The 12659-nt window shown below is 55.9% G+C and overlaps 7 non-coding genes across 7 annotated transcripts; all 7 read right to left on the bottom strand.

Annotated features, from left to right (window-relative positions):
- Positions 1-1888: 1888 nt before the first annotated feature.
- Positions 1889-1969, bottom strand: LOC122223343. The gene has a single exon (XR_006204220.1). It is a non-coding gene; the product is annotated as a small nucleolar RNA SNORD115 (small nucleolar RNA).
- Positions 1970-3727: 1758 nt separating this feature from the next.
- Positions 3728-3808, bottom strand: LOC122223346. The gene has a single exon (XR_006204223.1). It is a non-coding gene; the product is annotated as a small nucleolar RNA SNORD115 (small nucleolar RNA).
- A 1729-nt stretch (positions 3809-5537) lies between these two features.
- On the bottom strand, positions 5538-5618 carry LOC122223345. The gene has a single exon (XR_006204222.1). It is a non-coding gene; the product is annotated as a small nucleolar RNA SNORD115 (small nucleolar RNA).
- A 1721-nt stretch (positions 5619-7339) lies between these two features.
- LOC122223344 lies at positions 7340-7420 on the bottom strand. Its single transcript, XR_006204221.1, has one exon. It is a non-coding gene; the product is annotated as a small nucleolar RNA SNORD115 (small nucleolar RNA).
- A 1732-nt stretch (positions 7421-9152) lies between these two features.
- On the bottom strand, positions 9153-9233 carry LOC122223351. Its single transcript, XR_006204228.1, has one exon. It is a non-coding gene; the product is annotated as a small nucleolar RNA SNORD115 (small nucleolar RNA).
- Positions 9234-10908: 1675 nt separating this feature from the next.
- Positions 10909-10989, bottom strand: LOC122223354. Its single transcript, XR_006204231.1, has one exon. It is a non-coding gene; the product is annotated as a small nucleolar RNA SNORD115 (small nucleolar RNA).
- Positions 10990-12560: 1571 nt separating this feature from the next.
- LOC122223342 lies at positions 12561-12641 on the bottom strand. The gene has a single exon (XR_006204219.1). It is a non-coding gene; the product is annotated as a small nucleolar RNA SNORD115 (small nucleolar RNA).
- Between the last annotated feature and the right edge of the window lie 18 nt (positions 12642-12659).

The following is a 12659-nucleotide window of genomic DNA, read 5'->3' as shown; positions in this document are numbered from 1 at the left end:
AACATGCTTACCAGAGAGGGTTTGTGATCAGAAAGGTAGCCATGAGGGCCCCAGGTTCAGGGCCTGTTCCCGAAGATGGGCCAAACTCCCCACCGTGCACCATACAGCTGCAGGACGACCCCTGGGGCCCATAAGGACACGTGACTACCAGAGAGTGCCAATGGTGAAGAACCCGGGACGCAGGACCCCACATGCCACTCGGAGTCGGGGCCACCCTGCCAGCATTTTTCAGATACTGTCTACCCATTATGCCAAAGCTGTCTAGTGTCCATCCAGGTAACCCCGGGTCCAGTCCCTGTCTCCAAAGGCCATTGCGGATCTTGGTTGGGGCACATGATTTTCTTAAAGAGAGGCCACTCAGCAATGACAAATGCCTTCCCCATCACCTCACCTGTGGCACTGGGAGGGATATCAAAATGCAAGGGCTGGGACTGCATTCATGACACAATCCTTCAATCCTGGCCTTGTGGGAAGGAAGGCTGCAGCATGTCCACAAGACCCTCAGCCTCTGTGGCTCCACTGGAAACAAGAGAATTCAAGACCCACAGGCATCTGAGTATGGAGGTTGCCATAGTGGGCACCAGGCCACATGCACAGGTCTTCCTGCAGCATGATTGGGACAGACCTTGACGGGTCGATGATAGGCAGAATCCCAGGTCTTGACTCGCAGGGACCGGCCCTGCATTTTACCAGGAATGGGTGGGCATGGGGCCCTGGAAGGACCCACGAACACTACCACGCAGATGCAACACCAAGATCCCTTGGGTGAAGAGGGCCCTGAAGTGCATCCCACCAGCATCCAACACTGTCTCCATCACCACTGCTCCATGGCTCCCGTGGGGACACCTCATCCCTTCCTGTCTTTGAGATTACGGTGAGGGAAGGGTGACGGGTCAGCACGGTTCCCCTGCGCCTTCAACCTCACTGGGACTCAGGGTCACAATTCAAGAACCACAGCGTGCACTGGCTCATGACACAGAACAAAGGGCCATTGTCAGACAAAACACCATCGAGCTACGGGACCACCCATGGGCCCCATAAGGACATGAGACCACTAGAAAGTGCCAATGGTGAAGAACCCAGGTGCAGGAGCCCGCATGCCACTTGGGTCTGGGCCACACTGCCAGCATTTTTCAGATACTGTCTAGCCATTATCCAAAGCTTTCTAGTGTCCATCCAAGTAACCCCAGGACTGGTTCCTGCCTCCAAAGCCCATGCGTGAAATTTCGGCGCACCACTTCCTTGCAGAAGTTCACATTGGCCATCTGCAATGCCCACCACAGCACATCACGTGCCTAATAAGGCATCAGTGATTCTGAAATCGACCAAAGCACACTCCCACACTGGAAAACGTGACCCAAGGTCCATCAAGCAGGAGGATAATCAGGGGAACAGTGGCATCCCTTGCAGGTGTCGCGGTTGACCTGTTTTTTCCAGACACCCCAGTGCTAGAGGAGACGTTCAGGGACACGCCATCCCTCTGGGGTGAGGATGAAGCCCCAGTGCCACGAGATGTCTGGCGTTTCCCTGACGGCTCCCTCACCAATTGGCCCAAGGGCACTGGATCTCCAGGTACTCACAGGCATCCACTCTCCTCCCATGGTGGGCTCAATGGTGAGACCATGGTCACCAAGATGAAGTCCCACTGAAAGACACCAGGACACCGAGGGAGTTTAGTTGGGTCCCAGGGATGAGTCCATGGAAGCACTAGTAATGGGCACACAGTGCCCTTGGGCGGGAGCACGTATTAGGCACACGGACACCCAGAGACCAGGGAGACCCCCACGGTGGAGCCTCGAGGGATTGGTCGCCTCGAGCCCCAGGTGTCAGTGCTACGCCAGGGCCACAGGGGTCCCTAGGATCCCGCCTCTGTTTGGCGCCCCCCACTGGGCCTCAGTGTAATCCTATTGAGCATAATTTTTAGGTCATCATCTGTCTTCGAGACCATATGAGTTCTCATCATTGACCCAAGCAAAGCAGTCCCCACCTGACTCTGCCTTCTACCCGCCAGGTCAACCTGCTTAACAGAGAGGGTTTGTGATGCACAGGGTGGCCATGGAGGCCCCTGGCTGGGGGCCCGTTCCTGAAGATGGGCCAAACTCCCCTCCAGGTGCCAGGTGGGATCTCGGTTGGGGCACAGGATCTGCGCAGAGAGAGGCAGCTCAGGATTGACACACACCCTCCCCATCAGACCTCACCTGTGACAATGGGAGGGATCTCAGAATGTGGGGGGCTGGGACTGCATTCATGATGGAATCCTGCAATGCTGGCCTGGTGGGAAGGAAGGCTGCAGTGTGTCCACTAGGCCCTCACCCTCTGTGGCTCCACTGGAAACAAGGGAATTTCGCCCCAAATGATTCTGAGCATGGAAGCTCCCCCAGCAGGCACCAGGCCTTCACACCAGGCCTACACAGGCACCAGGACATGCACAGGTCGTCTTGCAGTGTGATTGGGACATACCTTAGCTGGTCGGTGGCAGGCACCATCCCAGGCCTTGGCTGGCAGGGACTGGCCCTGCGTTTTGCCATGAATGGGCAGGCATGGGGTCCAGGAATGGCCCACGAATGCTACCATGCACATGCAACGCCAAGACCCCTTGGGGCATCAGGGCGCTGATGGGCATCCCTGTAGCATCCAACACTGTCTCCATCAGCACTGCTCCATGGCTCCTATGGGGACCCCTCATCACTTCCCGTCTTTGAAATTATGGTGAGGGAAGGGTGAGGGTCCAGCACGGTTCCCCAGCCCCTTCTAAGTCACTGGGACTTGGGATCACAAGTGAAGAACACCAGCTTGCCTGGCTCGTGGCACTGACCAAAGGGCCATTGCCAGGAAAAACCCCATCCAGCTGCAGGACGACCCGCGGGCCCCATAATGACTCGTGACCACCAGATGGTGCCAATGGTGAACAATCCAGAGGCAGGAGCCCACATGCCACTCGAGGCCTGGGCCACGCTGCCAGAATTTTTCAGACACTGTCTCCCCATTATGCCAAAGCTGTCTTGTGTCTAGCCAGGGAGCTCCAGGCCTGGCTGCTTCTTCCATAGCCAATTGAGTGAAATTTGGTCACACCACTTCCACATAGGAAGTCACAGTGGCCGTCTGCAATGCCCAGCTCAGCACCTCGCGTGACTACTAAGGCATCAGTGATTCTAACATCAACCAGTCTGCCCTCCCACACTGGGAAAACAGGCCCATGGGCCATCAATCAAGAGGATCCTGTGGGGGACCATGGCTTCCCTTGCTGGTGTCGCGGGTGACCTGTATTTTCCAGACAGCCTACTGCAAAAGGCAGACATTCAGGGAGACATCAGCCCTCTGGGGCAATGATGAAGCCCCAGTCCCACAAGATGGCTGGTGTTGCCCTGAGGGCATCCTCGCCAATAGGCCCAAGGTCACTGGGTCTCCGGGTACTCACACAGGCATCCACTCTCTTCCCATGGTGGGCTCAATGGCAAGTCCCTGGTCACCAAGACGACATCCCACTGAACGACACCCAAAACCTAGGGATCTTAGTTGGGTTCCCAGGGATGAATTCGGGAAGCACTAGTAATGGACACACAATGTCCCAGGGCAGGAGCATGTCTTCGGCGCATGGAGGGTCAGAGACTGGGGAGAGCGCCACTGGGGAGACTTGAGGGATTGGTCGAGTTGAGCCCCATGTGCCAGTGGTATGCCAGGGCCACAGGGGTCCCCAGGATCCCGCCTCAGTGAGGTGGCCTCCATTGGGCCACAGCATAATCCTATTGAGCATAATTTTTAGGTCATCATCTGTCTTCGAGACCATATGAGTTCTCATCATTGACCCAACCAAGGCAGTCCCCTACCGTCTCTGCCTTCTACCCATCAGCTCAACATGCTTACCAGGGAGGGTTTGTGATGCAAAGTGTGGCCTGAGGGCCCCTGGCTCAGGGTCTGTTCCAGAAGATGGGCCAAACTCCCCTCCTGGTGCCAGGTGAGATCTTGGTTTGGGTGGGGGATATACACAGAAACAGGCAGTTCAGCAATGACACATGCCTTCCCCATCAGACCTCACCTGTGGCAATGGGAGGGATCTCAGAATGGGTGGGGCTGAGACTGCATTCATGACATAATTCTGCAATCCTGGCCTGGCGGGAAGGAAGGCAGCAGCATGTTCACAAGGCCCTTAGCCTCTGTGGATCCATTGGAAACAAGGGAATTCGGGCCCCACAGGAATATGAGCATGGAGGCCTCCACAGCAGGCCCCAGGCCACATGCACAGGGCCTCCCGCAGTGTGATTAGGACAGAACTTGGTGGGTCGGTGGCAGACAGCATCCCAGTCCTTGACTGGCAGGGAACGGCCCTGTGTATTGCCAGGAATGGGTGGGCATGGGGCGCTGGAAGGTCACACGAACTCTACCACACAGACGTAATGCCAAGATCTCTTTGGGGATCAGACCCTGATGGACATCCCAGCAGTATCCAACTCTGTCTCCATCAGCGCTGCTCCATGGCTCCCATGGGGACACCTCATCCTTTCCTGTCATTGAGATTACAGTGAGGGAAGGGTGAGGGGCCAGCACGGTTCCTCAGTGCCTTCAAACTCACTGGGACTCGGGGTCACAATCAAGAACCACAGCATGCTCTGACTGGTGGCACTGACCAAAAGGCCATTGTCAGGCCATGCCCCATCCAGCTGCGGGACCACCCCTGAGGCCCATAAGGACACGAAACCACCAGACCGTGCCAATGGTGAAGAACCCAGGGCAGGAGACTAGATGGCACTCAGGTCTGGGCCACACTGCCAGCATTTTTCAGATACCGTCTACCCGTTATGCCAAAGCTGTCTAGTGCCCTTCCAGGTAACCCTGGGTCCAGCCCCTGCCTCCAAAGCCCATTGCATGAAATTTGGACACACTGCTTCCATGCAGGCGGTCACATTGGCCGTCTGCAATGCCCACCACAGCACATCGCGAGCCTACTAAGGCATCAGTGATTCTGACATCACCCAGAGTGCCCTCCCACACTGGGAAATGTGGCCCATGTGCTGTCAAGTAAGAGGATCACGCAGAGGACTGTGGCATCTCTTGCAGGTGTCGTGGTTGAACTTTTTTTTCCAGACAGCTTAGTGTACAGTGCACATGTTCAGGGACACACCAGCCCTCTGGGTCGAGGACGAAGCCCCAGTACCACAAGATGGCTGGTGTTGACCTAAGTGCAGCCTCGCTAATCAGCCCAAGGGCACTGGGTTTCTGGGTTCTCACACAAGCATCCACTCTCCTCCCATGTTGGGCTCAATGGGGAGACCCTGGTCACCAAGATAACATCCCACTGAAAGACACCAGGACACCGAGGGAGCTTAGCTGGGTTCCCAGGGATGAGTCCCGGGAAGCCCTAGTAATGGGCACACAACGCCCCAGGGCGGGAGCACGTGTTAGGTGCGCGGAGGCCCAGAGACATGGGAAAGCCCCATTGGGGAGCCTCGAGGGACGGGTTGCTACGTGCCCCAGGTGCCAGCGCTATGCCAGGGCCACAAGGGTCTCCAGGATGCCGCCTCAGTGCAGTGCCCTCCACTGGGACTCAGCGTAATCCTATTGAGCATAATTTTTAGGTCATCATCTGTCTTCGAGACCATATGAGTTCTCATCATTGACCCAACCAAGGCAGTCTCCACCTGTCTCTGCTTTCTATTCGCAAGCTTAACATTCTTACCAGAGAGGGTTTGTGATGTGCAGGGTGGCCATGATGGTCCCTGGCTCGGGGGCTGTTCCTGATGCTGAGCCAAACTCCCCTCAGCGCGCCAGGTGCAATCTCGGTCGGGGCGCTGATCTGCACAGAAAGAGGTAGCTCAGCAATGACAAACCTCTTCCCCATCCGACCTCACCTTGTGGCATTAGGTGGGATCTCAGAATGCGTGGAACTGGGACTGCATTCATAATGCCAGCAGAAATCCTGGCCTAGCAGGAAGGAAGGCTGCAGCGTGTCCACAAGTCCCTCAGCCTCTGTGGCTCAACTGGAAACAAGGGAATTCGGGCCCCACAGGAATCTGAGCATGAAGGCTGCTACAGCAGGCATCAGGCCACACACACAGGTCCTCCCGCAGCGAGATTGGGACAGACCTTGGCTGGTCGGTTGCAGGCAGAATCCTGGGCCTTGGCTGGCAGGGGACGGTCCTGCATTTTGCCAGGAATGGGAGGGCATGGGGTGCCAGAAGGGCCCAAGGATGCTACCATGAAGAAAGAATCCCTTGGGGGATCAGGACCCTGATGGGTATCCCACAAGCATCCAAAGCTGTCTCCATCAGCGCTGCTCCATGGCTCCCGGGGGTACACCTCAACCCTTCCTGTCTTTGAGATTATGGTGAGGGAAGGGTGAAGGGCCAGCATGGTTCCCCATTGACTTTAAAGTCACTGGGAGTCGGGGTCACAAATCAAGTAACAAAACGTGCCCTGGCTAGTGGCACGAACCAAAGGGCCATTATCAGGCAAAGCCCCATTCAGCTGCGGAACGACCCACAGACCCCATAAGGACACACAACCACCAGACAGTGCCAATGTTGAAGATCCCGGAGGCAGGAGCCTGCATGCCACTCGAGGTCTGGGACCCTTAGCCAGCATTTTTCAGATACAATCTACCCGTTATGCCAACGCTGTTTAGTGTCCAGGCAGGTAGCCCCAGACCCATCCCCTTCCTCCAAAGCCCATTGCGTGAAATTTGGGTGTACCGCTTCCACGCAGGAGGTCACAATGGCCATCTGCAATACCCACCACAGCACCTCGCATGCCTACTAATGCATTAGTGATTCTGACATCAACCAGAGCACCCTCCCACACTGGGAAACATGGTCCATGGTCCGTCAAGAAGAGGATCCCGCTGGGGAACATGGCATCCCTTTCAGGTGTCTGGGTGACTAGTTTTTTCTAGGCAGCCTACTGCACAGGGCAGACTTTCAGGGACATGTCAGCCCTCTGGGGCAGTGACGTAGCCCAGGTCCCACAGCATGGGTGGTGTTGCCCAGAGGGCATCCTCGCCAATCGGCCCAAGGTCACTGGGTCTCCGGGTACTCACACAGGCATCCACTCTCTTCCCATGGTGGGCTCAATGACGAGTCCATGATCACCAAGACAATGTCCCACTGAAAGTCACCTGGAAAAGGGAGGGAGCTTAGCTGGGTTCCCAGAGATGAGTCCCGGGAAGCACTAGTAATGGGCACACAATGCCCCAGGGCAGGAGCACGTCTGAGGCGCGCGGAGGCCCAGTGACCCAGGAGAGCCCCACGGGGAGCCTCGAGATATTGGTGGCCTCAAGCCCCAGGTGCCATCGCTATGCCAGGGCCACAGGGTCCCAGGATCCTGCCTCAGTGCAGTGCCCTCCCCTGGGCCTCAGCGTAATCCTATTGAGCATAATTTTTAGGTCATCATTTGTCTTCGGGACCATATGAGTTCTCATCATTGACCCAACCAAGGTAGTCCCCTCCTGCCTCTGCCTTCTACCCACAGCTCAACATGCTTACTAAAGAGGGTCTGTGATGCACAGGGTGGCCATGAGGACCCCTGGCTCGGGGCCTGTTCCCAAAGGTGGGCCAAAATCCCCTCCGTGCACCATGTGGGTTCTTGGTTGGGCTGCGGGATCTGCGCAGAGAGAGGCAAGTCAGCAATGACAAACACCTTCCCCATCAGACCTCACCTTGTGGCAATGGGAGGGATATCAGAATGGGCGGGGCTGGGTCTGCATTCATGATGCCAGAAAAATCCTGGCCTGTTGTGAAGGAAGGCTGCAGTGTGTCCACAAAGCTTTCAGCCTCTGTGGCTTCACTGGAAACAAGGGAATTCAGGGCCCAACAGGAATCTGAGCATGGAGGTCTCCACAGCAGGCACCAGGCCACACGCACAGGTCCTCCCGTAGTGTGATTGGGATAGACCTTGGCGGTTCTTTGGTAGGCAGAATCCCAGGTCTTGGGTGTCAGGGGCCGGCCCTGCATTTTGCCAGGAATGGGCGGGCATGAGGTGCCAGAAGGTCCCACGAACGCTACCACGCAAATGCAATGACAAGATCCCTTGGGGGATCAGGGCCTTGTCCAGCATCCCACTAGCATCCAAGACCATCTCCATCAGCACTGCTCCATGGCTCCTGTGGGGACACCTCATCCCTTCCCATCTTTGAGATTATGGTGAGGTAAGGGTGAGGGGCCAGCATGGTTCCCCAGCGACTACAAAGTCACTGGCACACGGGGTCACAAGTCAAGAACCCCAGCGTGCCCTGGCTTGTGGCACCAACCAAAGGGCCATTGTCAGGCAAAACCTCATCCAGCTGTGGGATGATTCATGGGCCCCATAAGGACACGCGACGATCAGACGGTGCCAATGTTGAACAATCCGGAGGCAGAAGCCCGCATGCTACTTGGTGTCTGGGCCATGCTGCCAACATTTTTCATATACCGTCTAACCTTTCTGCCAAAGTTGTCTAGTGTCCACTCAGGTAGCCCCGGACTCGGCCCCTTCCTCCAAAGCCCATAATGTGAAATTTGGAAACATCACTTACCCACAGGTTGTCACATGGGCGGTACGCATTGCCCACCACATCACTTCGCATGCCTACTAAGGCATTAGTGATTCTGACATCAACCAGAGCACCACCCACACTGGGAAATGTGGCCCATGGGCTGTCAAGTAAGAGTATCCCATGGGGGACAATGGCATCCCTTGTAGGTGTCGCTGGTGACCTGTGTTTTCCAGACAGCCCACAGCACAGGGCAGACTTTCAGGGACACGCCAGCCCTCTGGGGTGAGGACAAAGCCCCAGTCCCACAAGATGGCTGAAGTTGCCCCAAGAGCAGCCTCACCAATCCGCCAAAGGGCACTGGGTCTCCTGGTACTCACACAGGCATCCACTTTCCTCCCATGGTGGGCTCAATGGTGAGACCCTGGTCGCCAAGACGACGTCCCACTGAAAGACACCAGGACACCGAGGGAGCTTAGTTGCTTTCCCAGGGATGAGTACCGGGAAGCACTAGTAATAGGCACACAACACCCCAGGGCGGGAGCATGTCTTAGGTGTGCTGAGTTTCAGAGTCCTGGGTGTGCAGCACTGGGGAACCTCGAGGGATCAGTCGCCTCGAGCCCCAGGTGCCAGTGCTACGCCAGGGCCACAGGGTTCCCCAGGATCCCGCCTCAGTGCAGTGCCCTCCATTGGGCCTCAGCTTAATCGTATTGAGCATTATTTTTAGGTCATCATCTGTCTTCGAGACATTATGAGTTCTCATCATTGACCCAACCAAGGCAGTCCCCACCCACCTCTGCTTTCTACCTACCAGCTCAACATGCTTACCAGAAATGGAATGTGATGTCTTTGGTGGCCATGAGAGCCCCTGGCTTGGGGTCTGTTCCAGATGATTGGCCAAATTCCCCTCCATGTGCCAGGTGGGATCTTGGTCAGGGTGTGGGATCTGTGCAGAGAGAGGCAGGTCAGCAATGACAAACGCCTTCCCCCTCAGACCTCACCTGTGGCAATGGGAGGGATCTCAGAATGTGCGGGGCTGGAATTGCATTCATGACACAATTCTGCAATCCTGGCCTGGCAGGAAGGAAGGCTGCAGAGTGTCCACAAGGCCCTCAGACTCTGTGGCTCCACTGGAAAAAAGGGAATTCAGAACCCCACAGGAATCTGAGCATGGAGGCTCCTACAGCAGGCACAGGTCCTCTCGCAGCGTGATTGGGACAGACCTTGGCGAGTAGGTTGCAGCCAGAATCCTGGGCCTTCCTTTCATGGAGTGGCCCTGAGTTTTGCCAGGAATGGGCGGGCATGGGGCCCCGGAAGGGCCCACGAACGCTACCACGCAAATGCAATGCCAACATCCCTTGGGGCATCAGGGCCTGATGGGCATCCCACTAGCATCCAACACTGTCTCCATTAGCGCTGCTCCATGACTTCTGTGCGGAAACCCCATCCCTTCCCGTCTTTGAGATTACAGTGAGGGAAGGGTGAGGGGCCAGCACATTTCCCCAGCGACTTCAACCTCACTGGGACTCAGGGGCACCGACCCAAGGGCCATTGTCAGGCAAAGCCCCATCCAGCTGCGAGATGACCCATGGGCCCCTTGAGGACACACGACCATTGGACTGGGCCAATGGTGAAGAACTTGGAGCCAGGAGCCTACGTGACACTCTGGGTCCGGGCAAGCTGTCAGCATTTTCCAGATACATTCTACCCCTTATTCCAAAAGTTCTAGTGTCCAGCCATGAAGCCCCGGGCCCCGCCCCTTCCTCCAATGCCCATTGTGAGGAAAATGGGTGAATCCCTCCCTGCAGTCGGTTGCCTTGGCTGTCTGCAATGCCCACCACAGCAACTCTGGTGCCTCCCAGGGAGTCAGTGATTCTGACATTAACCTGAGAGCCATCCCACACTGGAAAACGTAGCCTATGGTCTGTCAATTAAGAGGATCCCACGGGGGACTGTGGCATCCCTTTCAGGTGTCGCAGGTGACCAGTTTTTTCCAGACAGCCTACTGTCCAGGGTAGAGTTTCAAGGACATGCCACCTCTCTGGGGCGATGTTAGAGCCCCAGTCCCACAAGATGGCTTGCCTTGCCCTGAGGTCAGCTTCGCCAAATGCCCATGTGCACTGGGTCTCCGGGTACTCACACAGGCATCCACTCTCCTCCCATGGTGGGGTCAATGGCGAGAAAGTGGTCACAAAGCGACGTCCCACTGAAAGACACAAGGATGCTGAGGGAGCTTAGTTGGGTTCCCAGGGATGAGTCGAGAAGCACTAGTGATGGACACACAACACCCCAGGGCCAGAGCAGGTCTTAGGCATGTGGAGGTCCATAGACCAAGAAGAACCCCCTCGGTAACCTGGAGGGATTTGTCACCTCGAGCCCCTGGGTCCAGTGGTAATCCAGAGCCACAGGATTCTCCAGGATCGTACCTCAGTGCAATGGCCTCCATTGGGCTTCTGCAGAATCCTATTGAGCATAATTTTTAAGTCATCATCTCTGTTCGTGACCATATGAATTCTCATTATTGACCCAACTAAGGCAGTCCCTACATGCCTCTGTCTTCAGCCCTCCAGCTCAACATGGTTAACACAGATTGTGAAGCGCAGGTTGGCAATTTTTCTTCTGGCTTGGGACCTATTCCCGAAGCTGGGCCAATCTACCCTCCCTGAACCAAGTGGGTTCTATGTCCTGTCACGGGCTCTGTGCAGAAAGATGCAGCTCAGCCATGAGAATGCACTTCCCCATCGTACTTCACCTTTTGCCATTGGGAGAGAGCTCAGAATGAGTGGTGGTGGACTGCATTCATGACACCAGCAAAAATCCTGGGATGGCAGGAAGGAAGGCTCCAGCATGGCGCCAAGTCCCTCAGCCTCTGTGGCTCCACTGGACACCAGGGAAATCAGAGCCCCACAGAAACTGATCATGGAGGCTGCAGCATCAGGCACATGGGCAGCCACACATGACCCCTCACAGTGCAATTGGGACACCCCTTTGTGGGCCTGGCACATGCAGAATCCTGGGACATCACTGGCAGGACCAGCCTTGGGCTTTGCCATGGATGGGTGGGCATGGTGTCCCAGAACAGGTCACAGATGCTGCCCCGGGGACCCAACACAAAAATTCCTTGGGTGCCCTGGGGCGTGGCATGCATCCCGCCAGTGTCCATCACCATCCCCAACCAGCGCTGCTCCATGTCTCCCATTTGGACACCTCGTCCCTTCCTGTATTTGCACTTAAGGTTATTGCTAGGAGAGGGGCTACCATGGTTCCCCAGTGACTTCAACTTCATTGGGAATTGGGCCACAAGTCAAGAACCCCAGCATGCCCTGGCTCATGGCACCAACCAAAAGGCTATCATCAGGCCAAGCACCATCCAGTTTGGGGAATTCCCACAGGCCCCATAAGGACATGAATCCATAAGTCATGGCCAATGGTGAAGATCTAGGAGTCAGGAGCCCGAATGCCACCCGTGGTCCAGTCCATGTTTCCAGAAATTTTTGGATACCATCTATGTGCTATGCCAAAGCTGTCTAGTGTCCAGCCAGGTAGCCCCAGTCCCAGCATCTTCCTCCATCACCCATTGCGTGAAATTTTGGTGGGAACTCTTCCCCGTAGGAGGTTGTGGGTCGGGGGGGGGGCTCCAATGCCCACTGCCGCACCTCGCATTCTTCCAAGGGCCTCAGTGATTCTGACATCAACCTGACAGCCTTCCTACAGTGGAGAACATGGCTTACAGGCTGGCAGGAAAGAGGATCCCTTGGAGGATCACACAATCCCTTGCCTCAGTGTATCAGCACAGGGATGCACTCACCTCTTCTTATTGGTACTGCCTCGAGACCCTGTCACGATGATGTTCCACTGAAAGACACATGGACACCAAGGGAGCTAATCCAAGGCTGCAAATGAGGTGTATCCAGAGTAACTAGTTACGAGCACACAAATCACCATTGCACGAGCCCAATTTGGTCACGTTCAAGCCCCCAAGCCTGGGGAGAGCCACACTGGGAGCCTCGAGGGATTGGTCACCTCAAGCCCAATTTGCCTGCAATTTCCAAGTGCCCCATGGTCTCCTGGATCCCACCCCATGATTGTCTCTTCGATTGGGCCTCAGTGTAATCTTATTGAGCATGATTTTTATGTCATCATCTCTGTTCAAGACCATATGAGTTCTCATCATTGACCCAACCAAGGCAGTCCCCAC

This window comes from Panthera leo, chromosome B3 (genome assembly GCF_018350215.1).
Source record: "Panthera leo isolate Ple1 chromosome B3, P.leo_Ple1_pat1.1, whole genome shotgun sequence".
NCBI lineage: Eukaryota > Metazoa > Chordata > Mammalia > Carnivora > Felidae > Panthera > Panthera leo.
Note: the sequence above shows the minus strand (reverse complement) of the source record. Positions and strands in the feature narration are given on the sequence as shown.